This window comes from Podarcis liolepis, assembly GCF_965112155.1.
Source record: "Podarcis liolepis genome assembly, chromosome: 15".
NCBI lineage: Eukaryota > Metazoa > Chordata > Lepidosauria > Squamata > Lacertidae > Podarcis > Podarcis liolepis.
In genome coordinates, this window is record NC_139566.1 from 6,764,058 (window position 1) to 6,790,423 (window position 26,366).

Here is a 26,366-nt window from a genome sequence, read left to right on the forward strand (position 1 = left end):
TCTAAGTGGGCCTTTGGCTTGACCCAACAGACAGGCTCTTCTTATGATCTCAACTTATTTCTATACCCTCAACAGCCATGCTTTCTGCTGCTGCATCTACACGCTGCAACCACATGGTGGCACTCTTAAGAAGCAATATTAACCACTTTCAACATGCTCTGGGATGCCCATGGTGACCTTTGTCTTAGCTATGAGGAGCTTGGGATCACTTCGACAAATATTAATCTCCACCAGTGACTCAGTTCACGGCCCTCCCTTGCCCCAGCCCTAGAAGCAGGCACACCTCACAAGGACAAATAGGGCACTCAAGAGATGCAATAGGATTGATATATTTTGAAACAAACAGACAAAAATGTTTTGAAACTGAAAGTCGGCTTTTTACAACATTGTTCCATTTATTTTCGGAAATCAAACAGGACAGACCATGCGTCTGTTGTGTTGGTGTCATTGACCAACGGCAGGCAAGCAAAAGGATGGGTGTTCGCTGAGGGACGGGACCAACTGATCTAGCAGGCTTCGCTTGGGTCCGCTCCTCAAGCATATCGAGGCCCTCCTCCTTCCGTCATGTGCAGTTTCTCATTGGGTGTCCCACTGACTCTCCCCTTTTAGCCTAATGTTATATTTCATAAAAAATTCCTTCCAGTAGCACCTTAAAGACCAGCTAAGTTAGTTCTTGGTATGAGCTTTCGTGTGCATGCACACTTCTTCAGATACACACTTCAGATACTGTGTATACACACTTCAGATACTGTGTATCTGAAGAAGTGTGCATGCACACGAAAACTCATACCAAAAACTAACTTAGTTGGTCTTTAAGGTGCTACTGGAAGGAATTTTTTATTTTGACTATGGCAGACCAACACGGCTACCTATCTGTAACTGTTATATTTCATGAATGAGCTTGTTGTGGACAAAGTTGGTTGTTGTATTCTGAGCCAGGCAGGAATTTTCCCTCAGACTAATTGGCCCTGTCTAGGGGTTTTGCCTACCTCATAGCAATTGTCACAGCTTGGCCAGTTTAGGCATTAGGTTGGCCTTAGTCTTGGTGGAGGGGAGGTTGTAAGCTTCTGTCTGCCCCTCCAAGGACAGGTATATCCTTTTAAAGGGATCTGGGAGGAATCCCTGGTTGTCCAGACAACCAGGTGGGGACTATGGCCATAGCAAGGCAGCAGTCGAGCCTATTTGAAGTAGGTCAAATGTCCTCCATGACTCTGGTCTAAACCCTACTTCCAGCAGGTGGGCTGGTTGTTAATGGTTGTTATACCCAATGCCTATGCCAAACCTCTCACACCTGTAATCAATAAAAGTTGTGGCCTTATTTGACCCAAAATGCAATGTGTCTTGCCAGGTTATTATGCTCAAAGTCGGGGTCATCAGACACTGACTTTACCTATTTCAAGAGAAACAGGTAAATGCAGTAATGCTTCTGAATACCAGCTGCTGAAAACCACGGGGGGGGGGGGGAGAATGTTCTTTTGCTCAGATCCTGGACTAGATAGGCCATTGTCCTGAACCAGCAGCCTCTAATAATAATAATAATAATAATAATAATAATAATAATAATAATAATAATAATAATAATAATTTATTATTTATACCCCGCCCATCTGGCTGGGCCTCCCCAGCCACTCTGGGCGGCTTCCATAGAAACAAAAAATACAGTAAAAAACTTTTACGTTAAAAACTTCCCTGAACAGGGCTGCCTTAAGATGTCTTCTGAATGTCAGGTAGTTGTTTATCGCTTTGACATCTGCTGGAAGGGCGTTCCACAGGGCGGGCGCCACTACCGAGAAGGCCCTCTGCCTGGTTCCCTGTAGCTTTGCTTCTCGCAATGAGGGAACCGCCAGAAGGCCCTCAGCGCTGGACCTCAGCGTCCGGGCAGAATGATGGGGGTGGAGATGCTCCTTCAGGTATACTGGACCAAGGCCGTTTATATTCTTATTCCACCTAGCAAATGTGCAGGCGGGTGGAAGTTATGCCACTGGTATTCTGGGGGCAGGAGGAGGGGCAGGCTGATCTTCCCTAGGATCTTCCCTAGATTCTATGATTCTATAAACAATGGATCACGCTTACCAAGTGACAGTGTACAGGTGATAAGCACACCGAATCTCAAAGTACCAATCCCCTAAGAGAAAGAAGTATTTTTTTTCAGTGTTCTGAGTCATTCTGTGACCTGGCATATAGATGGCATATGCAACCAGATGTGAGAATGAGCTGAGAGCTTATGTGTTCTCTGCCATGCAGAGAACCTCTAGCATGGAAGCTAACAACGGACAAATCCACTGAGAACAAGAGAGTTACTCTCGGGCAAAAGCTTCCTGCATTGCAGAGGCTTGGACTAGATGATCCTTGTGGTTCCTTCCAGCGCTAAGATTCTATGATTCTATAACAGCGGTACCTTGGTTCACGAACGGCTTAGTTGTCGAACAATTCAGCTCCCGAACACCACAAACCCAGAAGTTTGGTTTGTAAACGTTTTTCAGGAGCTGAACATCCGACGAGGCTTCCGACTGAAGCTCCTGCAGCCAATCGGAAGCCGCGCCTTGGTTTTTGAACGGTGTTGGGAGTTGAACGGACTCCCAGAATGGATTAAGTTTGAGAACCAAGGCACCACTGTATTCTTAACCACCCTGCACAGTGCCACCTACTGGCCCTTGTGCTCAAACAACTTACATCACACCCACTCTTTCAAAAAACGGAAGGATGACAGCGCAACAGAGGCCATATTCACACCATACATTTAAACTATTAAAAAAAAACAACCCCAAAACACAACTCACTTTAAACAGCCATGACTTCCCCCAAATAATTCTGGGAGCTGTAGGGTGTAGAAGTTGTTAGGAAACCCCCACTATTCCTCTCAAAGGATTACGATTCCCAGAGTTCTCTGTGAAAATGGATTGATTGGTAAACTAATTTGGGAATGATGTCTGTTACAAATGTATGGGAGATTTATTTATTTATTTGCCTACTTATTTTAAAATCCTGTTCAAAAGGCTAATGCAGTCATGCGCTCCTTGTGAGCTCCCTAAAGGTAGCTGACTGGACACGGTGAAAAACCAGGATGCTTGGCTGAGTGAGTTCTTTGTCTGATCAAGCAGAGGTGATATTATGCTGCCCTGAACTCCTTTGGAAGGAAGGCTGAGATAGAAAATTAATGAACGGAATTATCTTAGGTAGCAGGGTTGGGAAAAGCAGGTCTGCAGAGTGATTCATGAAGCTTTTTACCAGAAAGAATAGCTGTTTATAGACTAGAGAAGATGAGGTTTCTTTCTCCTATGGTTAAGACAAATTTGTACTCTGGATTTTGGGACTACAACGTCAGCAATATGCTGATGACACACAACTCTACTTCCTCTTTACATCCGCAGGTGTGGCTGTGGACGTGCTGGACCGATGTCTTGCCTTGGTAATGTACTGGATGAAATGAATGGCCCTAAGTGAGATACAGCAATTGGTTTCAATGGGTGTGCTCTGAGGATGACTGACATTGGATTACAACCAAATTGGAATGGCTAACTTAAGTCCATTGGTTTCAATTGTTCTACTCTGTGTAGGATGGAGTGGGTTACAGCTCACTGGATCCCAACTTAGTCATGCTTAGAAGAGACCCATTGCAATCAACCAGACTGAAATTAGTCATGATTTCTTTAATTTTCAGTGGGTCTGCTCTAGGAATGACTAAGTCCTGATTCAGGCATAAATGTAATAATTGGGAATGCCACCCTTCTTGTTGCTAGATTTTTAGAAAAAGAAAAACCTTACTGATTAAAACACAGATAGACATTGTGTGCTGCAGCATAGCATAGGTTTTAATGTGTGTAACAAGTCAAGAGATAACATTTAGAATATCAGTAGTCAGTTTCAAGTATAGTAGATATGTGGATACTTTGCCTTCCATGAATGACTTTTAGAATTGACCCATTGAACAATTAGGGGAAGGGGGGAATGCTCTCAAGGGCAGAATCAATTCCCTATCCCCAAATAGTGTCCAGTGTCTCAACGCTGACTTTATTTTGGTTTTATAGAGTGACTCTTCCTTGTCGATGAGGTCTTCTCTTCCATCCATGCCATTTCATTCAGTGAAGAACTATGTGATCATGTGACACAGATGAAGTCAGGTGTTCCAGCTTCCATCACATGTCGGGTTGGATTCATGGGATGTATATCAGTATCACCTCCCACTACTTGACAGTTCTTGGTGAGACATGTTGACCATTCCCATAGAAAGGGATCATGCTTGACCCTGAGCAAAACAAATGCTCCATCGTTCTGAAGGCCGATTCACACATGCAAGTTATCCCCTGTTCCCAGAATTTAAACATGCATGAATAAACGTTCCGTTTTGTGCAAATAATATCCCAGGCTCATTATATAGGAGAAATGCTATTCAGATTGGAAAGCCCTTTAACTATAGATGTATGCAATTAAAACGAAGCTTAGAGTGAGAAGGGGGAAATTTTGATGCAGGCCTCATTCGCAGAGGTGCTGAGTTCTTGTGGTCCATGGTTGGGGCTACGAGTGCTCAGCACTCCTGGGATACAGGAATTTGTAGAAGCTTAGGCAAGGCGATCTCACGCCGTTGGTGGGGGTTCCTTGTTTTCCTTCATAGCAATGGTATTCCGTCTGAGTTTAATAATTGCTGCAGTAGCTGTATCTTCTTTCTAGGTATGATGGCCTGGAATAAAAATCCATCAGGCTTGAATTGCTTGCAAAGGCCGGGGCAGGGAACTCTGCAAAGCTGAGGCTTTTGTGTCCTCTACCGCCCTGACCAGAGCGGGCACAGGGGTTGCATTGGGTGATGCAAAAGGGCTGGTCAGGGCAGTAGAGGGCCGGTCCTGGGATGGTTAAGCAGAATGCTGGTGGCTGTATCCTGACAGTTGAGGGAGGGCAGCTAGCATAGCACCGAGGGTTAAATGACCCTTGACCCTTCATGGTTGGATGATGATGAATCTGAAACAACACAACAGGGAGAGAGATCATGAACAAAAGCTTTATAATCAACTGAGTCAGCACTTACTTTTGGGAACTAGATAGGCAGCTTCCAGGAAGAAGATTGTTATGGGGTGGGGGGTTATAGCTCTTAACTATACAGTGGTACCTCAGGTTACATACGCTTCAGGTTACATAGGCTTCAGGTTACAGACTCCGCTAACCCAGAAATAGTACCTCGGGTTAAGAACTTTGCTTCAGGATGAGAACAGAAATCATGCTCTGGCGGCTTGGCGGCAGCAGGAGGCCCCATTAGCTAAAGTGGTGCTTCAGGTTCAGAACAGTTTCAGGTTAAGAATGGACCTCCGGAACGAATTAAGTACTTAACCTGAGGTACCACCGTACAAACATAAAAAGTACCAGTCCAGAGTTTGTGTGTGTTTAATCAAAGGGAAGGATAAGAGCTTGAGACAGAGCAAAGTCACATCACGCAGAGAGAATCTCAGGTTCAATTTCAGACCGGGCTGGGAAAGGCTTCCTATGTTCTATTTAAATCAGCCTTTATTGATCAGTGGTGGAGTATCTGCTTTGCAAACAGAAGGTCCCTTCTCCAATAAAAATAGGGACATCCTATTCAACAACAACAACAGCAACAACAATTTATACGCTACCTATATGACCAGGTTGGACTGTTTTTAGAAAGGAACTGTCAATGGTTTTCAATACACCAGTTCCACATCAAAAACAACAAAAGCATAAGGACATAGCTATATCAGGTTACTGGTCCATTTAGCCGAGCATCCTGTTCCTATAGTGGTCAACTGGATGCAAGCAGGACCCCAAAACAAGAGCACTTTCTCCAGAAACTGGTATTCAGAAGCATTACTGCCCATTACTATGAAGAGGATAGCCATCATGGCTACAGCCACATGTTCCCCAACCTTAACCTAGAAAGGTCTCTTTCTCTGTGAGCAACCCATCTCCCCATGTGCTTAATCATAGTGCAGTAAGTATCCAAATATGCCAACAATCTGCCTAATCCCATTTGTAGGTGAAGGGTAGTAGAGTAACGTCTTCTACAGTGGCAATCCTATTATTACAGATAAAGTGAGGGTAATAAGCCATGAAGGAGGAAATGTTCTCCACTGAAACTATGTTTAGCTATTTAGGCATAGTTAAAGCAGTAAGTGAGCAGAACCACCTTCAATTCCCTCTCCTGTTTTCTGAAATACATTTAATTAGTATTTAGGGGGAAAGAGAATTTAACCTGCAACTTGGTAACTGCTTGCAGAGCATTTGGCACAGTAACGGGGAATGTAAATCTGCACTTGAATTTGTAAGCTTTAATAACAACTGTTCTCTAACAAAGGTGTCAAAAGCAGTATATAAGTCAACTAAGGGTTTATAGACATGTGTCCAGTGCTGAATTTAGGGCAGTTTGGGTGGTCTGCCCCCCCCCAACAGGGTTCTGAGTCAAGGGGGCACATAATAATAATAATAATAATAATAATAATAATAATAATAATAATAATAATAATGCCACCTATATTTATATGGATACCTACTGAGAAGATCCATAAAATAGCAACTGTGCCAAAAGGAATTATAAGAAATATTTAGGGAGCGCGTTGCCAAATTTTGTGCTCGCTTAAGGTGCCATATTACTAAAGTCTGCTCCTGATGTGCCCTTTCAGCCCTAATGTCTTCATAAAATAAAACAGGTTGAGATAAAAGAATTATAGGTGAGGATTGACCTAAAGCATGGTGGGTTGGTCAAAAACATGGTAGATCTTCTAGTTGTGGGAAACGCTGAGTGTGACTAAACCCAAATTAGGAACGATACCTCTTTTCTGACTTATCTTATGTAAATAAATAGGTTATAATTGTAAAGGTTTTGGTGGTGGTGGTGAGAGAAAAGATGGTGGATGAACTGCCTCATTCATTGCCCTTCTAAAGTAAAGGTTAAGGTAAAGGTAAAGGACCCCTGGACAGTTAACTCCAGTCAAAGGTGACTATGGGGTTGCGGTGCTCATCTCGCTTTCAGGCTGAGGTAGCCAGTGTTTGTCCACAGACAGCTTTCTGGGTCATGTGGCCAACATGACTAAACCACTTCTGGCACAATTGAACACCATGACGGAAACCAGAGTGCACGGAAATGCCATTTATCTTCCCGCTGCAGCGGTACCTATTTATCTACTTGCACTGGTGAGCTTTCGAACTGCTAGGTTGGCAGGAGCTGGGACTGAGCAACGGGAGCTCATCCCGTCACGGGGATTCTAACCGCCGACGTTCCGATCGACAAGCCCAAGAGGCTCAGTGGTTTAGACCACAGCGCCCACCCGTGTCCTTCTAGATTGCCCTTCTAGATTCACACCAGCCAGGTGGGAATGATTTTCAGACCATTTCACTCTTGTTACCAATCAAAGGGGAATCAAGTATGTCGGCTACAGGGACATAAGAACTTGTCTTATACTAAGTCAGACCCATTGGTTCATCTAGTCTGGTGTTGTCTACAATGACTGGCTGTGCCTCTTCAGAGCTTCAAGCAGGGAACATTCCCAGTCCTACCTGGAGATGCTGGGGGTTAAACCTGTGACCTTCCGCAAGCAAAGCAGGTACTCTCCCGCAAAGACCTTCCCCACAATAGTTTAGAGCCTTGCATCTTTTGCCCACCACAGTGATATAATTAGCTGACACATCATCCACTCCCAACGTCCACCATTCCCAAACCCCATGCACGCTGAGATTTCCACTCAGAGCTTACCTGATGTCTCGGAGGATCAGAAATCGCAAGAAGTGGTTTGAAGATCCCTCAAGCTCTGCCTTTTTATACGGTTTCTTGGGTGGCCTCGAGAAGTTGAGACATTTTTGTGTGTGCTGTTACTTCACGCTGGAAAAAGAAATAATTACATCCTTGACGGTGATTACCAAAATGTTGTGAATAATAATCTTCCTGATAGTGTTTATGAGTTTATCCTGGTTTCAGCAACCCTATGTTTTAATATGTTACACCCTAAATACCTGGTTTTATTTCAAAACAGCACTGGCCTGTTTCTTGGGGTGTTCTCACCGGATCCGCTGGAAAAGTGGGAGATGGCAACCCCTTGGAAACATAGGAATCAATAGATCTTGGTATTCTCAACCAAAAACCACAGGGAGAATGCCAGCTGTTAAGAGTTGCCAACCATGATGATTTCATGTAGCATTTCAGATGTCCTGATAATAATTGTCCCTTGGCATTGCCAAGCACCTTATGTTCTTTTGTGGAGTGGCCTTAACTTTGTATTATTTTGACAGCCTGATTTCTGTATACTTTTGACAGCATGTGGGAGCACAAGGATTAACCTTACTTTTTGTCATCCTCTATAGAACTGTTTTAATACTTTAATCCTGGGATATATACCTTGGGCACTCCCAAAACGTCAGGTGTTTGGGATCCATAGTGGCCAAAAAGTATTGAAATGGAAATTCTGTGTTTTTGCCTTGGTGGATTTTCTGAGATTGCAATGTATGAGAGGTTTGGCCCAAGGGTGGTAGTGGGAATATTTTGAATTGTATCCCACTAATTCCAACTCAGAGTAGATCTACTGAAATTAAACCACCTATGTTAGTCATGTCTACTGACTTCAATGGGTCTATTCTGTGTAAGACTAGCATGGGACATAAGCCTTCTTCCATGATTGGTGAGACCTCTTTGATATCTTCACATGTAAGGTTTTCACTGTTTAAACTAGGGCGGTATAATTTTATTTACTTGTTGCATTTATACCCCACCTTTTCCTCCAAGGAGTTCAAGGTGGTATACGTAGTTCCTCCTTCTTTATTTAATTCCCAACCTGAGGCAGGTTAAGGTGAGAGGCAGCAAAGGACCCAAAGTCACCTGGTCAGTTTCATAGCCAGGTGGGCTATGAAACCTAATCTCCCAGGCCCTAGTCCAACACTTTAACCACTACACCACACTGAATTTCACACTAGGTAGCTGTGCCAGAAATCAAGACCTCCTAGTGAACTAGTAGCCTTTCCCTATAATGTGAGAGGCTTTCCCAGGAGAAAGAAGGCCACTAAACTCTAGTGAGCTGGTCTCTCTATCTTTAAATACATTATCTTCTGTATTAATAAAACAAGACGGACCAAAAAAAGAGAGAGAAAAGGTCAAAGGTAAATAAAGATGCTTTGGAGAACATGTTCTTGGTTACGTGTCTAAATGTGGCATGTCATCCAGGAAATCTGATATCTATCACAAGTGCTGCCAACCCTATAGACAATCTTGGGTGCTAACCTCAGCAGAGAGGCCTCTCTTGAGGGTTCTATCTCTGTCAGAAACGCCCAAGGGACTAGGTCTCACCAGCTTAAGCGACATGAGGGTGGATTCCACTGGGACTTAAGGATAAATCCTTGGCAGCAAGAGCAATTTGACAATGTGACCAATGGAGTAGAGGGGTGGGCGGGCTCTTCTGTGAAATGGCAGGCTGTGTAGGCGAAGAAGAAGAGTTTGGATTTGATATCCCACTTTATCACTACCCGAAGGAGTCTTAAAGTGGCTAACATTCTCCTTTCCCTTCCTCCCCCACAAAAAAAACACTCTGTGAGGTGAGTGGGGCTGAGAGACTTCAGAGAAGTGTGACTAGCCCAAGGTCACCCAGCAGCTGCATGTGGAGGAGCGGAGACGTGAACCAGGTTCCCCAGAGCCTACCACTCTTAACCACTACACCACACTGTACTTTGCCGTGCCTCAGTGTCTATGCACATTTATATCAAAACCCATTAGAGGGGCAATTAATCCAGTGCTCTGTAGCTGGAGATTTAACTCCTGTGATGGGATGGGCCACATTCCCTCTTGGTCACCCTTTTGGGAGCCACAGACCAATGGTGGATGCGGCCAAAGGCAATGAATGTAAAGTTTACCTTTGTACAGAAGGCTAGTTTCTGCAAATGCTCACCCCACCCCCACCCATCCTCCACCCAGACAAGCCACAGGCATAGTCAGAACTCAATGGCATATTCCAGCCCAGCAAGGGCTCTCAATGATAATAACAATAACAACAATTTATTATTTATACCCTGCCCATCTGACTGGGTTTCCCCAGTTACTCTTCTGCCTGGTTCCCTGTAACCTCATTTCTCACAGGGAGGGAACCACCAGAAGGCCCTCGGCACTGGACCTCAGTGTCCTGGTCGAACGATGGGGGTGGAGATGCTCCTTCAGGTATACTGGGGCGAGGCCGTTTAGGGCTTTCAAGGTCAGCTCCAACACTTTGAATTGAACTCGGAAACGTGCTGGGAGCCAATGTAGGTCTTTCAGGACCGGTGTTATATGGTCTTGGTGGCCACTCAATGAGAGTGTGCGGGCTGTGGCCTAGATGAAGGCACAAGAGCCACACAGGTAGGCTTAGAGGGCCTGGTCACTGGGACTTGAGTTTCTTCATCACTGTTCTTGAGACTCTAGGGAGTTAAGGGCACAAACAGGGGCAGGGATTCTCAAGACAGGGACCAGAAAATAGAGACCATCCCATACCCTCCAAGTGCCCTGATTTTCCAGGGACAGTCCCTGGAGGGGGATGAGCTGGTGCTTTTTGCCAGCGGTGGCAGCAGCTGTGAGAGAGCAACCCATTGCCTCTCCATGGTTGCTGCCGCTGCCACTGCCGGCCTACTCCCTTGGGCAACTTGGAGCAACTATTTACTATTTATATGCCACACATTTTACTGGGTTGCCCCAGCACTTTGGGCAGCTTTCAATATCTATATCTATATCTATATCTATATCTATATCTATATCTATATCTATATCTATATCTATATCTATATCTATATCTATATCTATATCTATATCTATATCTATATCTATATCTATATCTATATCTATATCATCTATATCTATACAGAGTGCTTTTATTCTGGGGGGGGGGATGCAGGGGTACGCTTAACCCTAAACATTTGTGAATCTTTGTACTTTTGTCCATTTTGTCCTGAAAAATAATCTCTCAAAGGACCTGTTGATGGCATTTTACCACTGTACTGTGGAGAGTGTATTAATTTATGGTCTATGTGTGTGGTTTGGGAGCTGCACAGTCAGGGGAAAAACAATGCTGTCCAGGGTTGTAAAGACTGCGGAGAGAATAATTGGGTGCACTCTTCCTACCTTAGATCAAATCTACGCTTCCAGGTGCAATAAGAAAGCTGCAGAGATAGCGCAGGATAGTGCGCACCCCGGAAATGACCTCTTTCAGCTTCTGCCTTCTGGAAGAAGGTACAGGGTCATAAAGACTAGGACTAGCCGCCTGAGAAACAATTTCTATTCAAATGCGATTTTGGTTTTAAACGCAATGTAAGGAGTCTCTGTGGGTTTATATTGTATTTAATTATGAGGTATCAGAATTTTTAAGGGGCTAACCAGGCTGGGATAGCTGGGATAGCAGGCTTGTTGGTTTCTGAATGTCTGATGTAGATTTTCAGTTTCATTGTTCTGTATGGGACAATGACAATAAAGATTATTGTATCAATGTATTGTATCATATTGATTTACTGTATTTATTTTTCCTGATTTGAACTATAAAATGGTGATTTTCTTGCAACAAAATGAGAGTATCCCTAAACATTTTTGTAGAAAAAAAGCACTGTATAAAGCTAATAAAACATCAAACATTAAAAAACTTCCCTATACAGGATTGCCTTCAGACAGCTCAGGGGCTGGATAACTCCATACCCTGTAACATTTCTCTGATGAAAATAGGGACCTCCTAAGGAAAAGCGGGACATTCCAGGATCAAATCAGAAGCCAGGATGGCTTCTCTAAATCAGGGACATTCCTGGAAAATAGGGGCACTTGGAGGGTCTGTGTGAGGCCACTATCCATGGGCCACCTTCATTTTTTTCCTGGCTTTTAGTGGTGAGGTGATTGCCTACAGGATCTAGTAGATATAGGCAGGGTGGGTGACTTTGTACCTTTCAAAGGTTCATCTGTCAGAGGTAACATACTGGTGGTGGATGGGCCAGTGGTGGGCCAGAAGTGAGCAGAGATCTTCTCTCTCTCTCTCTCTCTCTCTCTCTCTCTCTCTCTCTCTCTCTCCCTCTCCCTCTCCCTCTCCCTCTCCCTCTCCTCCCTCCCGCTTTCTTCCATCCCATTTCAGCCCCTCGTTCTTCCACTCCTGACTCTCACCCTCTATCTTTCCACTACTGTCTTATTCTCTTTCATTCTGCCACCTTTTACCCTTTCTCTTTCACCCACTGCTTACTCTCTGTCTCTTTCTGCCCCTCCCTTTCTGCCCCTCTTTCTGCCACCCCATCTCTCCTTCTCAGCTGCTCTACTCCCCCTTTCTCAGCCACCCTTTCCCCTTCATTTTCCCCTCTTTGCCAAATGCATGAAATTATGCCAGGGGCCTATGTGGCCCCCTAAGTGGGCCTGTGTTGATGCCCTACTTATGGAACAGCCTCCCTCTGGATGCATGTTTATTTGTTTACTGAATTGCGGTTTATCTTCCCTCATAAAGATTCCCCTTTGATATAGGTTGCAAGTCTGGAGATGCAAATGACATTCAAGTGTCAAGGAAGAACAATAACAACTGTAAACCACAAAGAAAAACAGTAACAGGCTGTTAAATTAAAGCATAGCTAAAGCAGGACTAGCAACAACCCTCTGGCTCATGAATGACAAACCACAAGAAATGATAGTCTGCAAAATAACTGAAGGATGTGTTACTCCAACTGAGGTTCATTCATTTTCGTGGGTCTAACTCTGACTATGTTGGGTAGACTGATAGGAGCCAACTCCTAGGGTCCAAAGTCCCTTCTGCCCCCATTAAAATATTTGAGTAGGGCAGGTCTCCCCAAATTTGATGGACATTGCCATTCAAATGGTGTGCATAGACCACGTCTTGTGATTGATTATGCAGACTGGGGCTTACCTGCCCCCTCCAATATTTTATTCAAGTTGGTACTTCTGCCCAGACTCAAATTAAAAGCCAGGGCAAAAGAGAAAACTGTTGGCAACTTGTCTTTGGCCCGTGAAGTTGCCAAGTCATTACCATTTTACATTCTTCACTTTTCATGTAAACATGTTCTGTTTAGTTCTTCTGGCAGTGGCCTCCCTTGGCTAAGACTAATTCTACCAGTTTTCTGTGGGTCTCTTTTTCAAGACATGGATTCATTTTTATTTTTCATGTTAGGTCACAGCTCAGTGATAGAGAATCTCCTTCAAATGCCAAAGGTCCCATGTCCATTCCATGGAATCTCCAGATAAGAATGGGCATTTTCAACCTGAGACTCTGATGCTGTGTTGACAATGTACTACTAGGGCCATAGCTCAGTGGTGGAGCATCTGTCTTGAATGTAGAATATCCCAGGTTCGATTCTTGGAATCTTTATGTTGGTCTTGGAAATATCTCTGTCTAAAACACCCAAAGAGTCACTGCTGGTCAGGACAAGCAATGGCGAATGAGATGAACTCATGGTCTGACACCACCTTGAAGACCTTTCAGCGGACAGCTAAAAAACCAGCATTGCCCTCACCCCACTTTCACTTCCCCATTTACATCTGGCAAAGTCAAGGGGTCTCTTTGATCGTTTGATGTCTTGGAGTGTAGGAGCAAAAATTGGCTGAACTTGCTGGAAAGAATGATGGTGCTATCCACAGGCCACATTCTAGGAACGGTAGTTTATTAAGGGAGCAAAGAGTTGTCAGGTTAAGGCACTTGGCAAATTTTGGCTCGGGGGGGGGGGAGATCTTCCTAACAACTCTCAGCACTCTAAGCAAATTGCAGTTCACCTCATTCTTTTGGGGAAGCCGTAACTGTTTACATATAATATAATAATAATAATTTATTATTTGTACGCCGCCCATCTGGCTGGGTTTCTCCAGCCACTCCGGGTGGCTTCCAACAAAGATTAAAAATACATTAAAATGTCACATATAAAAAACTTCCCTGAACAGGGTTGCCTTCAGATATTTTCTAAATGTCAGGTAGTTATTTATCTCTTTGACATCTGATGGGAGGGTGTTCCACAGGGCGGGCGCCACTACCAAAAAGGCCCTCTGCCTGGTTCCCTGTAGCTTTGTTTCTCACAGTGAGGGAACTGCCAGAAGGCCCTCAGCGCTGGACCTCAGTGTCCAGGCAGAATGATGGGGGTGGAGACGCTCCTTCAGGTATACTGGGCCAAGGCTGTGCTGTCCTTGTGCTTTGAATATGTGGTATGACTGTGACCACAGAGGCTGGTGGCTCTTGTAGTAGCATTGTTGAAAGGAATATGCTTTTGTCTTGGGGGGGGGGCAAAGGGAGAGGCTGGTTGGAAGTCCCAAGAAGCTGTACCAGTGCAGAACAGGTGGTGGTAAAAGAAATATGAACCAAGGGGTAGCAGAGGTGGAGACACATTTTGTTCTCCCCACACAAAAAATACATTGACACCAAAAGTTCCTCACATATATGTTTGCCTTGGCTCCAGCTAGCACATAGAGGCACAGAGCTTTCTACCCAAATATGAATAGGTGGGAGATGTTTCCTCTCCTTCAAAGTGTGGGGTGTGTGTGTGCCCCCCTGGCCACTGGTTTCCCCTTTCTTGGTTACACTCCCTGCAGTGGAGGCTGCTGTGTTAGGGCCAATGGAGCACTGCTTCAGCAACTCAGTCTGCCCTAAATCAGTGCCCCCCATCTGCCTTCAGAATAGAGGAAGAGCCTTTCGGATCTTGCTAATGGCCCATCTAGTCTAGCTTCCTGTTCTCACAGCCGCTCAGGTGCCTATGGAAAACCATCAAGCAAGACTCAAGGACAAGAGCAATCTCCCCAGACGTGGTTTCCAGCAACAGGCCTGCAGAAGCATAACTGCCTCCAACCATGTAGGGAGAGCATAGGCATCATGCCTAGTAGCCATCAATTGCCTTCTTCTCCTTTGATAGCTTTCATACTGACAACCAGTATCAGATCATCAGTTTCATCTCCCTTGGTCTCAAGGGAACTCAGCAGTGGGGAAAAGGATGGAGACAAAACCAGAATGAGTTGGGCACTGGCTATCATTGGCTCTGACTCTACCTATTGTTAGGCTCATTGACCAACCACTCCCAATGTCTGCCAGCCTTCAATGACTCCCTGTGCAACATCTAGGGATAGGGGAGACATCTGGGCCATTTAACATCTTAATACAGACATACTTCATTTGCATGTCCCAAAATGATATTCAAATCTACCAAAATGAGCAGGAAGACGCCATCTAAATTGTGAGTTTTACATAGACAAGCCTTTATTTCAATAGTTGGGAAACCGTTGAGACATCTAGCAGAGGCAGATGCTTCCCATAATATATTGGCTCAGATTTCTTGGTTGCAATTATTGATTAGGGATGGGTAAATGTATAACACATTGAAGCTTCTGATGAACATGGAAGATATGCTGAAAACAACCTTCTCCAGGCAATTATCCTCCTGAAAGCATCCCAAGAACACAGGATTTGTGTGGTAATCCACTGATGACAAGGCTCCTTTCACAGCTGTACGATCTAAATGGGATTTCACCATTTTTCCCTGGGAACTTAGGGGTGGTTCCTGATACAAGGAAACTACTAAGACTCACTGAAATGATTTCCACTGCTCCCAGGGCCAACCCAAGACCAGTAGGTTCCTCTGGAAAAGTACAAGATAATATCTTCCATTTGATGTACAGAGACCAAGTGGACTGACAGTGTATCTACTTATCTTGAAGCATTTATATCTCATTTTCCTTATACTATATTCCTTATCCTGAGTCAAACCTTTGGTCCCTCTAGTTCAGTATTGTCTATACTGACTGGCTATGGCTCTCCAGAGTTTCAGACAAGGGGACATTCTCAACCATACCTGGAGATGCCAGTAATTGAATCTGGGACCTTCTGCCCCTGCGTTATGGCAGAATCATGTTTTCCATCATTCTCAATCCTGCATGGTCAATGGTCAGGAATGATGGGAGTTGAAGTCCAGCAACATCTGGAGGACCACAGGTTTCTCACCCATGAATTAGGCTATGTTATGTAGGCCAGTCAAAAATAGGCGAAAGGAACATAAGAAGCTGCATTACTTACATATTGTCTACAGTACACTGACTGGCAATGGCTCTCCAACATCCTGTTATCACAGTGGCCAACCAGATGGCCCAATGAGAAGTCCAGTGTTGGAAACTATTCTTTATAGTTGAAGTTTCCTATGTTTTGATTAGACAGACAGGCCCACCAAGTTCCAACAAAGGCTCCCTCCCCTTTCTTTTCCCTTTTAAAATAAAATAAAATAGAATAATCTTTTTCTTTTTACTTTGATGGGTGGGTTCTACTGAAAGAAAGAGGAAATAAGCCCTGCTACTCAGACCTCCCTAGTAGCTCAGGAATATTTTTATTTTTTTGAAGTCCCTATGACAGTTCATCAAGATTTTATTATGAATTTCTGCTCATATACATAATTTTGCATGCAACGTTGCCTAAAATACACATTTTCTGCAAAGCAATTTCTTCTGATATAATGAAAAAATTGTATGTTATCATCATAAATTTGTGCAAGTTTATGCACACTTTAGCACAGGGTGTGCAATTCCCCCCCCCCCCACATGATCCTTGGCTGTGGAGGACCTCATTGCAAAATTCAAAGAGATGCAAATTTCTTAGGTTGGCTGTGTTTCAGTTCAAGTAATATTTCAAAAAATGCAAGACACTTATGTAGGTTTTCCTTTAAATGTCAATGGAATCAAATTTCTCCCCAATTTATAGCCAGCTCAGCTCTACCCATTAACAGCTTCTTACTGTCAACCAGTGTCCGCTGTCTGAGGCAACTTCTTCCCCATGCCTTACAGTAGGGATGGTCCTGTTTGTTCCCTCTTTCCTCTGTTCCACCCCTCCTGACTCCCAATTAAACTAAATTCACACTGTACATCTAAAGCACTATGATACCACTTTAAACAGTTATGACTCCCCCCTCAAAGAATTCTGGGAGCTGTAGTTTTTAAGGGTTGCTGAGAGTAGTTAGGAGACCCCATACTACCCTCACAGAGCTACAATTTCCAGAGCTCCCTAGGAAGAAGGATTTAATGTTAAACTGTTCTTTTCTGCATTATTCCTGTGTGCTTTTGTCTGACTGAATTTAGCTCCAATACATTGGTACCTTGGTTTAAGAACAGCTTAGTTTGTGAACAACTTGTATTAAAAACACTGCAAACCCGGAAGTAGGTGTTTTGGTTTGTGAACTTTGCCTTGGAAGCAGAACATGTTGAGTGTGTTCCATTTGTAAATTGAGTCCCGCGCTGCTATGGAAAGCACGCCTTGGTTTAAGAATGCTTTGGTTTAAGAACGGACTTCCGGAATTGATTAAGTTCGTAAACCAAAGTACCACTGTACTTACATAGCTCCACCTGACTCAGAGTACATAGAGAAACAGAGCTACGTGTTGTCGACATACGGACACCATCAAGCTCAAAAATTTATAATGGCTTTGCCCTGTGGCTTCATATAAAGAGCATAGGGAGAAAGAACTGCCCTTTGGATCCCATAATTTCATTTCCATGGAGTGGAGAAAATGTTCCCCAGTTCCACCTTCCAGAACTAACCTTGGAGTTAGGAGCAGAACTACAATAGCACTGTGCCCCAAACAACCCACACGGCTGTCCGAGTAAGATACCATGGCTGGTGGTACTCAAAACCAACAAGGGATCAAGATAATTTAAGCTAAGGGTTGCCATACATCCTCCTTTTCCAGGACACATCCTCTTTTTCATGGATATGTAAAATGAGAGTCGTCACAGAGATCCATAGTTAAAAGTAGAAGTTGGCAAACGTGTTCCCCTCTCACTTTCTCTTTCTCTCACACATAAGAACACAAGAAGAGGCCATCTGGATCAGGCCAGTGGTCCATCTAATCCAGAATCCTGTTCTCACAGTGAGAAACCAGATGCCCACAAGAAGGATTCAGGCACAAGAGCCCTCTCCCCTCCTGTGGTTTGCAGCAGCTGGATATCCAGAAGCATTGCTTCCTCCAGCTGTGGAGGCAAAGCATAGCTTTGATAGCCACTGATAGCCTTCGCCTCCACACACACGTACCTCTTGCACAGTAGATCATAATTAAAGGCAACCAAAATGGTTTCAGTCGCCTGAAATCCTGGCTAATACCAGACTGAAAGGGATCAAGATAATCTATTTCCTCCAAGAACACCAAATAGCCTGCTGCAATGATCTTTGGTTTTACCCTCAACTGCTTGGCAATTGCTGTTACTTCTGGTAATCATTTTCCAAATTGGACTTCTCTTCCTACAAACATTCCAGTTAACACTGGCAGATGGCAAGCACGCTGCAATTTGGGCCCGAATAATTACACCTTCCCTTCTATATCTTTCCAGGTAATTATTACCTGGTGTCCCAGGGCACCCAGCAATTATGAGATGTATCAATTCGTAGTGTCAACACCATCTGTAATAGCGAGTATTACCTGTGGTTTGAGCAACATATTTCCTGTACTTAACTTACGAATCACACTTTCAGTGTGGTCCAAGTGGGCAGAGCTCAGTCACAAAGGTGTGGACCATTCTGGGACTCAGTTGCCTGTGGAGGCATGTACTTGCCTGGTAGCTTTGAGCAAATCAACACACTTCCAACCACAGTTCATTATCTTCAGAACTGGGAGTCACAAGATGGTTGTCTGGAATGTTGCATGTAAACAAAGCCGGAATAAGGTTTGCAACTGTCCTCACATTTAGAAGATGAGACTTCTGGCAAGATGTCTCAGATCTTCCTTTACCCTCCACCATCCCCACCAGGGTTGTGTTTGTGGGGTGTGTGTGTGTGTGTGTGTGTGTGTGTGTGTGTGTGAAGCTGGTCAGCTCCTTCAGTTGCTATTCTTTTTTGCAATGCTTATTTTATTAAAATGCAAAATAATAATAATATAATAATTTATTATTTATACCCCGCCCATCTGGCTGGGCTTCCCCAGCCACTCTGAGCAGCTTCCAAAAGAATATTAAAATACTATAATACATCAAACATTAAAAGCTTCCCTAAACAGGGCTGCCTTCAGATGTCTTCTAAAAGCCTGGTAGTTGTTGTTCTCTTTGACATCTGGTGGGAGGGCGTTCCACAGGGCGGGCGCCACTACCGAGAAGGCCCTCTGCCTGGTTCCCTGTAACTTGGCTTCTTGCAGTGAGGGAACCGCCAGAAGGCCCTCGGTGCTGGACCTCAGTGTCCGGGTAGAACGATGGGGGTGGAGACGCTCCTTCAGATATACTGGACCAAGGCCGTTTAGGGCTTTAAAGGTCAGCACCAACACTTTGAATTGTGCTCGGAAACGTACTGGGAGCCAATGTAGGTCTTTCAAGACCGGTGTTATGTGGTCTCTGCGGCCGCTCCCAGTCACCAGTCTAGCTGCCACATTCTGGATTTGTTGTAGTTTCCGGGTCACCTTCAAAGGTAGCCCCACGTAGAGCGCATTGCAGTAATCCAAGCGGGAGATAACCAGAGCATGCACCACTCTGGCGAGGCAGTCCGCAGGCAGGGAGGGTCTCAGCCTGCGTACCAGATGGAGCTGGTAAACAGCTGCCCTGGATACAGATTTGACCTGTGCCTCCATGGACAGCTGTGAGTCCAAAATGACTCCCAGGCTGCGCACCTGGTCCTTCAGGGGCACAGTTACCCCATTCAGGACCAGGGAATCCTCCACACCTGCCTGTCTCCTGTCCCCCAAAAACAGTACTTCTGTCTTGTCAGGATTCATGTCAGCATAGAACAAAACCATCACAGAAAGCAGGTATGAAAGATCAAAGCAAAGAGAGCCCAGAGACATCAGCAATACATTCCTGACTTTAGATATAATAGAAACTATAGTTAGTCTATAAACAGTTTAAGAAACACCATTGACAATGAGAGTTAGTGTGGTGTAGTGGTTAGAGTTCTGGACTAGAATCTGAGAGACCAGGGTTCAAATCTCCACTCAGACATGAAGCTCACTGGGTTGTGACCTTAGGCCAATCACTCAATCTCAACCTAAACTATTTCACAGGGCTATTGTGAGGATAAAATGGGGAGAACTATGTATGCCAACTTGAACTCTTTGGGGAAAATATGGGATATAAATCTGATAGGTGGATAGACAGATATTCCTTGTTTTCTGGGGTGATGGGAGGAGTTGTATTTCCAACAAACTTTAGCTACACATACTCCTTTTTTATTACCCACAGCCATTTATAGATGGAGGGAAATTGGTTATGTTCTGAATTATTGGTGCAAATAATAGTAATTTCAAACAAATAAATTTGTTCTTGGTTTTTTGAGGTTCTCAGATTATATTTTTATTTTTCTGGTAGGGCTGATTCCCATACCTTTGGGTACCCTGAAGAAATATCTGCCCTGGCTAGATCCCTTGAAAATTGGGCTATTGTGACTTTGGCCACATTTAGCACATGAATAACGAACTCCTTACAGTGTAATCTTTTACCATTCTCTTCCAAAATGTTTAGGAGAGCCAGCTGTGGGGTGGGTAGTGTGCTACAATTTGTAATTGCATTTATCTCTTAAAACACAGAAAGCCAGGACTTTTGTATTTTTCCACAATCCCAGGGATGTCTATAATCACATACTTGCTGGCATCACCTACAACACTAGGGTGAACGTAAAATTTGTAATTAACATAGTTTTAATAGTTTTAATTCCCTCCTCATCTTGTAGAGGAGACAAGGGGAGTTCCAAACAAGAGTTGAAAACAAACTATAAACATTAATCCATCAATACTACCTGACAGGAAGTATTAAAATTCAAGTCCATGATGTTCAGAGCAGCTATTGAGTTTTGTATGTGGCTTGGACATGTCTTGGTGTTTCAACTTTGCTTGCATAAACAATGAAACAGCACCAATCTGCCACATATTGTTATATTTTTTTCCTACTTGCCAAACCATCTTAAATCATTTAGCTATTGTAGAACACATTAGCAACAGCTAGCAAATCAGCAACAACTAGCTGAGAAGCTGCAAAATGACATCTTCCTGTCAGTAGTTATTCAGAGAATATAGGAGATTCCTTAAGACTCTCAAGAAAATTTGTTGTAGACCAAGCGTGGAAGCCCTGCTTTGAGAAGTTGTGGAACTCCAACTCCTGTCAACCACAGCCAGCGTGGATAACTGTCAGGTTTGGTGATGACAACTGTAGTCTAATAACATCTGAAGGACCACAGGTTCCCTATTCCTGTATTAGAAGAAGACTGTGCTTTGATGGAGGTGGTATAGGCAGCAAGGTTTAGTTCAAGCACTAGTTTAGTACCAACATAGGGAAGCTGTGGTACTCTGGCTGTGGTTGCACTACAACCCCCACCAGGCCCAGCTTGCATGGCCACTGGTCAGGGGTGGAGTTAGCAATGGGCAACCATCATGACTTGGAGCCATTGATAGCCTCCATGAATTTGTCTATTGCTCTGTTAAAGTCTTCCAAGGTTCGTTGCCATCACTATATATTAATGAGTGAATTCCATAGTTTAACTATGCACTGCATGAAGAAATCATTCTTTTCGTCTGACCTGGATCTTCTAATATTCGGCTTCATTGGATAGCCCCATTGTAGTTGTAGTATTATGAGAGAGGGTCCACTTTGTCCACACCAACATAATCTCACAGACCTCTATCATGTTCTCTCCCCTTACTTGTCTATTCTCTAAAGAGTTGCAAGCTTTTCAAATGTTGCAACCTTTGCCGATATTGCTCCAGCTCCTTGATCATTTGGGTTGCCTTATTCCGTACCTTTTCCAGATCCCCATCTTCTCAGGGGTCTTCTATGAAGGGAGAATTGAGTGGCCAAATTAGTGGCTTCAAGGCATTGACAGTGACTCTATCCTGATGACCACTAACACCGGCTGTGTCTCGTAACCAGTTGTTGATGGTGATGTACAATTTTCCGGGAAGCAGCTTCATGAAGACGAAATGCTGAGTCATGGCACTTTGTCCATGCAAGGCTGAAATATTCGTCATGCAGCCACTGGTATTGTAAAAGACTTTGATACGGAGTTCGAGAGAAATGTATGATGAAAGTGAGGTGATAATTCATGAATATTAGATTATAAAGGAAAGGGTGTCAGCTCTTTGAAGCAATCGGGGATTTTCCCTGTGGCAATTTATCAGCTCACCATCATACCCCCTGAGAAAAAAAGGAAGTCTTAAATATGCTTCCTGCTACCACCAAGCAGTATAAAAAGCCTTTGCTCTAGGCTTCTTCCAAACACTTATCTTAATTTCTGCACTTCTCAGAGAAATAGGTAAGTCCACTAGGATTCTGGAACTGTGGCCATTTCTTCTTCTTATTCTTCTAAGTGTGCCACAGTTCTGCAGGGGTCTGTCAGTAGCTGCTGATTGTTGAGGATAAGTAGGCTCAGGGATTTGCTGCATTGTGGGAGGGTTTCAAGCAAATCGGCCTGTGTTGCTTCTTCTTCTTTGCATGATGGAATATTGTAGTGGGTTGGGGTAGTGCAACCGGCAAAAGCTCTCTGGGGCTTACAATATAGGTGAGGAACATGCAGTCTTCCAGATGTCTTTGGACTCCAACTCTCCAATAAATGGGAGCAGCAGTCCAGCACCTTCTAGAGTGCCGCAGGTTCCTCACCACTGATTTACCAGCATAGATGAGAATGTTTCTTGAATATTGTTATTGGGGTAGAAAGTCCAATGGTAGGTTGCTTCCTTTTCAGTAGAATTCAAAACCTTTGTGGTAGAGGTATGGTTGCCAGTTGTTGCCACAGGTTCCTCACCACTGATTTACATGCTTAGATGAGATACTTGATTGAGGTTTATCATTGGTCCAAATGGAAGGTAGCTGCCTTTTTGCTAGAACTCACAAGCTTTGCAGTAGCAATAGCAGTGGTGGAGGCAGTTGTTGCCTTCTACATAGCTCTGCCATGAAGCTGTGAGTCCCACCAAGAGGAAACTACCAGGCCCTTGGACTATCTATCCTAAAATGTGTCAGGCTGAAGTATTTCTCATTCTTTCTATGAGAGGTCCTTTAAACTGATACCACCACTATTTAGACCTGGGACCTTCTGCACTTTCCTATTTGGTTAAGGGAATTGCTTATATTGAGTCAAAAGACTGGCTCATCTAAATTGTAGAGTTGGAGGAGGCCATATAGATTTACAAGAACAATTTTCTACTCAATGAGGAAAATCCAGAGTTTGATAATCCAGAATATATTACTGCCCAGCTATGATTCCCACAAAGAGGAAGTTACCAAGCAATCAGATTATCTTTTCCATGGTGTGCAAGTAGATGGCCTTTTGGTCTGATCCAACAGAGCCCTTAACCTGTGTCTGTCTCAGACTTCTGGGAATTCTGCATAACACTGACTCTTCTTTTAGATCTACCTCTAAACCTCAAAGATGTCTTATGGCCGTCGTTCTGGTATGTGGCAGGATCCTTGCTATGCCCAGTGCCCTCCTTCAACAGTGACCATCCGACCACCACCTTTTGTCCTGACCATCCCAGGGCCAGCTCTCTGTTGCCCTGACCAGCCTTTCTGCATTGAGCAGTACAACCCATGTGCTAGATACACTCACGGAAGACCTTCTCTGTATGGCAGTGGTGGCTCCAATGTGTCCGACTTCTACTCTCAGCCCCAGCTACCATGCAACTATGGTAGCTGCCAATTCTAAATCAAGACCAAAGAAGGATGTGCATGGAAGAACAATGGGGCAAACAAAAATAAGGAAGAGCTGGACCGGTTCTTACCACTGCCTTCTGAGAGATTGAACACCCAGCATCAGAACTGGCACAAGCAACAATCTGTGGCATCTGAACTGGGAATTATGGAATTGGGAGAAAGAGCCAGAGAGAGATTGCAATATGAATGCCACACTGGGGCCCTTCCCTAAATTCCCCAGTGTAATGTCCTAAGAAGATCTCTCTCCTCCCAAAAAGAAAAAGGGAATGCAACCCTGATTGTGAATGATCCCATTTCTGAACATGCATTGTATACCCTTTTGGTTTGTGATCTTCTTCCATCCTGTTCTACGACCCTTCTTTTTCTTGCGGGAAGAAAGTATTATGGAACATGGTGTCTTTCAGTCTGTATTCTGTTTGCCCTTTTCACTGAACTATTTGCATCTCTTTGCTCTCATATTAAAATTTCAATTGCATCGCAAAGCATTTGCCTCCGCTTTTTCTTCTGTGGTTGAACTGAAATGTGGTAATGCGTACGGTTCCCTTGTTGCCTCCTGTCCAGGAATTGAGCTGACCTAGACCAGCTTAGCTTCAGCACAGTTGCAGCAGCATCCAGCTCCAAATAATACCTTGGGGCCCTCATTCTACATCAGAAGTGTCTTCCAGAGAACCATTAGAAACCCTTAAATAAGTGGAGCTGAACAGTGGCAAGAGAGAGAAAGATAAAAACTTTATTCGCATTAGCCATAGCAACAATAAAACATTACAGTATACGCAGTGCAGTGGAACAGTGGAGTTGAACGGATAACATTAATGGAGACTGCTTTGTTTCACAGAATTGATGCTGTCCTTCAACAACCATTTCCAGCACAGTTTTATTTTGCTAATTGAAGTACTTAAATTGCACGTTTGTATGAGAGATCACAAGGTGGTATACAACCTAAAAACACAGTATTACTTCCAAATTACAGTACAGTGGTACCTCGGGTTACAGATGCTTCAGGTTACAGACGCTCCAGGTTACAGACGCTTCAGATTACAGACTCTGCTAACCCAGAAATAGTACCTCGGGTTAAGAACTTTGCTTCAGGATGAGAACAGAAATCGTGCAGCAGCAGCGGGAGGCGCCACTAGCTAAAGTGGTACCTCGGGTTAAGAACAGTTTCAGGTTAAGAACGGACCTCCGGAACAAATTACCGTATTTTTTGCTCTATAAGACGTACCAGACCACAAGACGCACCTAATTTTTGGAGGAGGAAAACAAGGAAAAAAATATTCTGACTCTCAGAAGCCAGAACAGCAAGAGGGATCGCTGCGCAGTGAAAGCAGCAATCCCTCTTGCTGTTCTGGCTTATGTGATAGCTGCGCAGCCCGCATTCGCTCCATAAGACGCACACACATTTTCCCTTACTTTTTAGAAGGGAAAAAGTGAGTCTTATAGAGCAAAAAATACGGTAAATTATTAACCCGAGGTGCCATTGTAAAAAGGTTAAATAATAATATCCACATCAGTAGAAGTTAGTTGAGAAGTAATCCCAGAAACTTTCAAAGCCCTGTCAGAATGATTCCTGCTGAGTCTCCACTGACAAGGAGTTCCATGCAGGAAACAAGGTACACTGAAAGCTTGCCCCCTAGCAGAAGCTAGCTGAACACCAAGGTCATGTGAGACCACCCAAAATCCCCCATCAGAAGACCTCAGCAACTGAGGCAGAGCACAAGGAACCATGTGATCTTTAAGGCTTTCTAAATTAACACAATAACCTGGAGCAAGGCCCAGGTAATCCGAGCAGGTCTCTTGAACTGGAGTAGCATACTCTTTTGCCAGTAGCCTCCTCCTGCGACCAGTTTGTCTTCTGCATTCTGCACTAGTTGCAGCTTCTGCATCAGAAACAAGTGTTAAGGTAGTGTCAACACAAGGGGGCTTGTGAAGAAGGCGCAGCAGAGACTTAGTATTTTGAGAATACTAAGGAAAAACCATCTTCCGCAGAAACTGCTGCTTGCCTTCTATCACTGTGCCATTGAGAGCATGCTCATTTATGGCTTATGTGTGTGGTACGGAAGCTGTACTGCCCAGGACAGGATGGGGTTGTGCAGGGTTGTTAAGGCAGCAGAGAGCATTGTTGGCTGCCCACTCTCCACCTTAGAGCAGATTTATGCCACAAGGTGCCATAGGAAGGCACTGGACATAGTAAAAGATCCATCACATCCTGGTCACTGTCTCTTCGAGCTCCTGCCGTCGGGACGGAGATACAGGTCGATGAAGACAAGAACGAGCCATCTTAAGAACAGCTTCTTCTCCAGAGCAATCTTGGCCCTGAATGGGAAGCCCGGACTTTGAAAGTCATCTAATCTCCCTTGCTGTATTATACTGTATTGTTTAATTAGTGTTTTTATGGAGCAGTCAAGTAATTTCGTTGTCCCCGAAGGGGCAATAAAGATATTATTATTATTATTATTATTATTATTATTATTATTATTATTATTATTATTATATAAAGTGTTACAGTAATCAAGTCTTGAGCTTATGAATCCGTGAACTGCTGTGCTCAGGCTGTCTTGGTCCGGCAATCAGATTCTAATAGCAAATTCATTAAATAAATGCCACCCCACCTATGCACATGAAAGGGCTATGAGCAGGCTCAGGGAAGAAAACACAACGTGTCTAGAAGAATAAAACAAATTCAGCTGGGTAGATCAAAACAGCCCATTGAGGGTTGAGCATGTGCAGGGGGCACAAAACACAGTATTTGGGGTGTGGGAATGGAAAACTGGGAGGGGTGTTTAGGAGAATGGAATGGAGTAGCTTATAAGAGGGC

The 26,366-nt window shown here is 44.0% G+C and overlaps 2 long non-coding RNA genes across 2 annotated transcripts; one reads left to right on the forward strand and one right to left on the reverse strand.

Annotated features, from left to right (window-relative positions):
• Positions 1 to 3,786: 3,786 nt before the first annotated feature.
• On the reverse strand, positions 3,787 to 7,889 carry LOC310694343. The gene is made up of 2 exons (XR_014519603.1): positions 7,697 to 7,889; positions 3,787 to 4,953 (listed from the first exon to the last, which is right to left on the reverse strand). It is a non-coding gene; the product is annotated as an uncharacterized lncRNA (long non-coding RNA).
• A 14,052-nt stretch (positions 7,890 to 21,941) lies between these two features.
• Positions 21,942 to 24,033, forward strand: LOC310694342. Its single transcript, XR_014519602.1, has 2 exons — positions 21,942 to 22,157; positions 23,250 to 24,033. It is a non-coding gene; the product is annotated as an uncharacterized lncRNA (long non-coding RNA).
• The last annotated feature ends 2,333 nt before the right edge of the window (positions 24,034 to 26,366 follow it).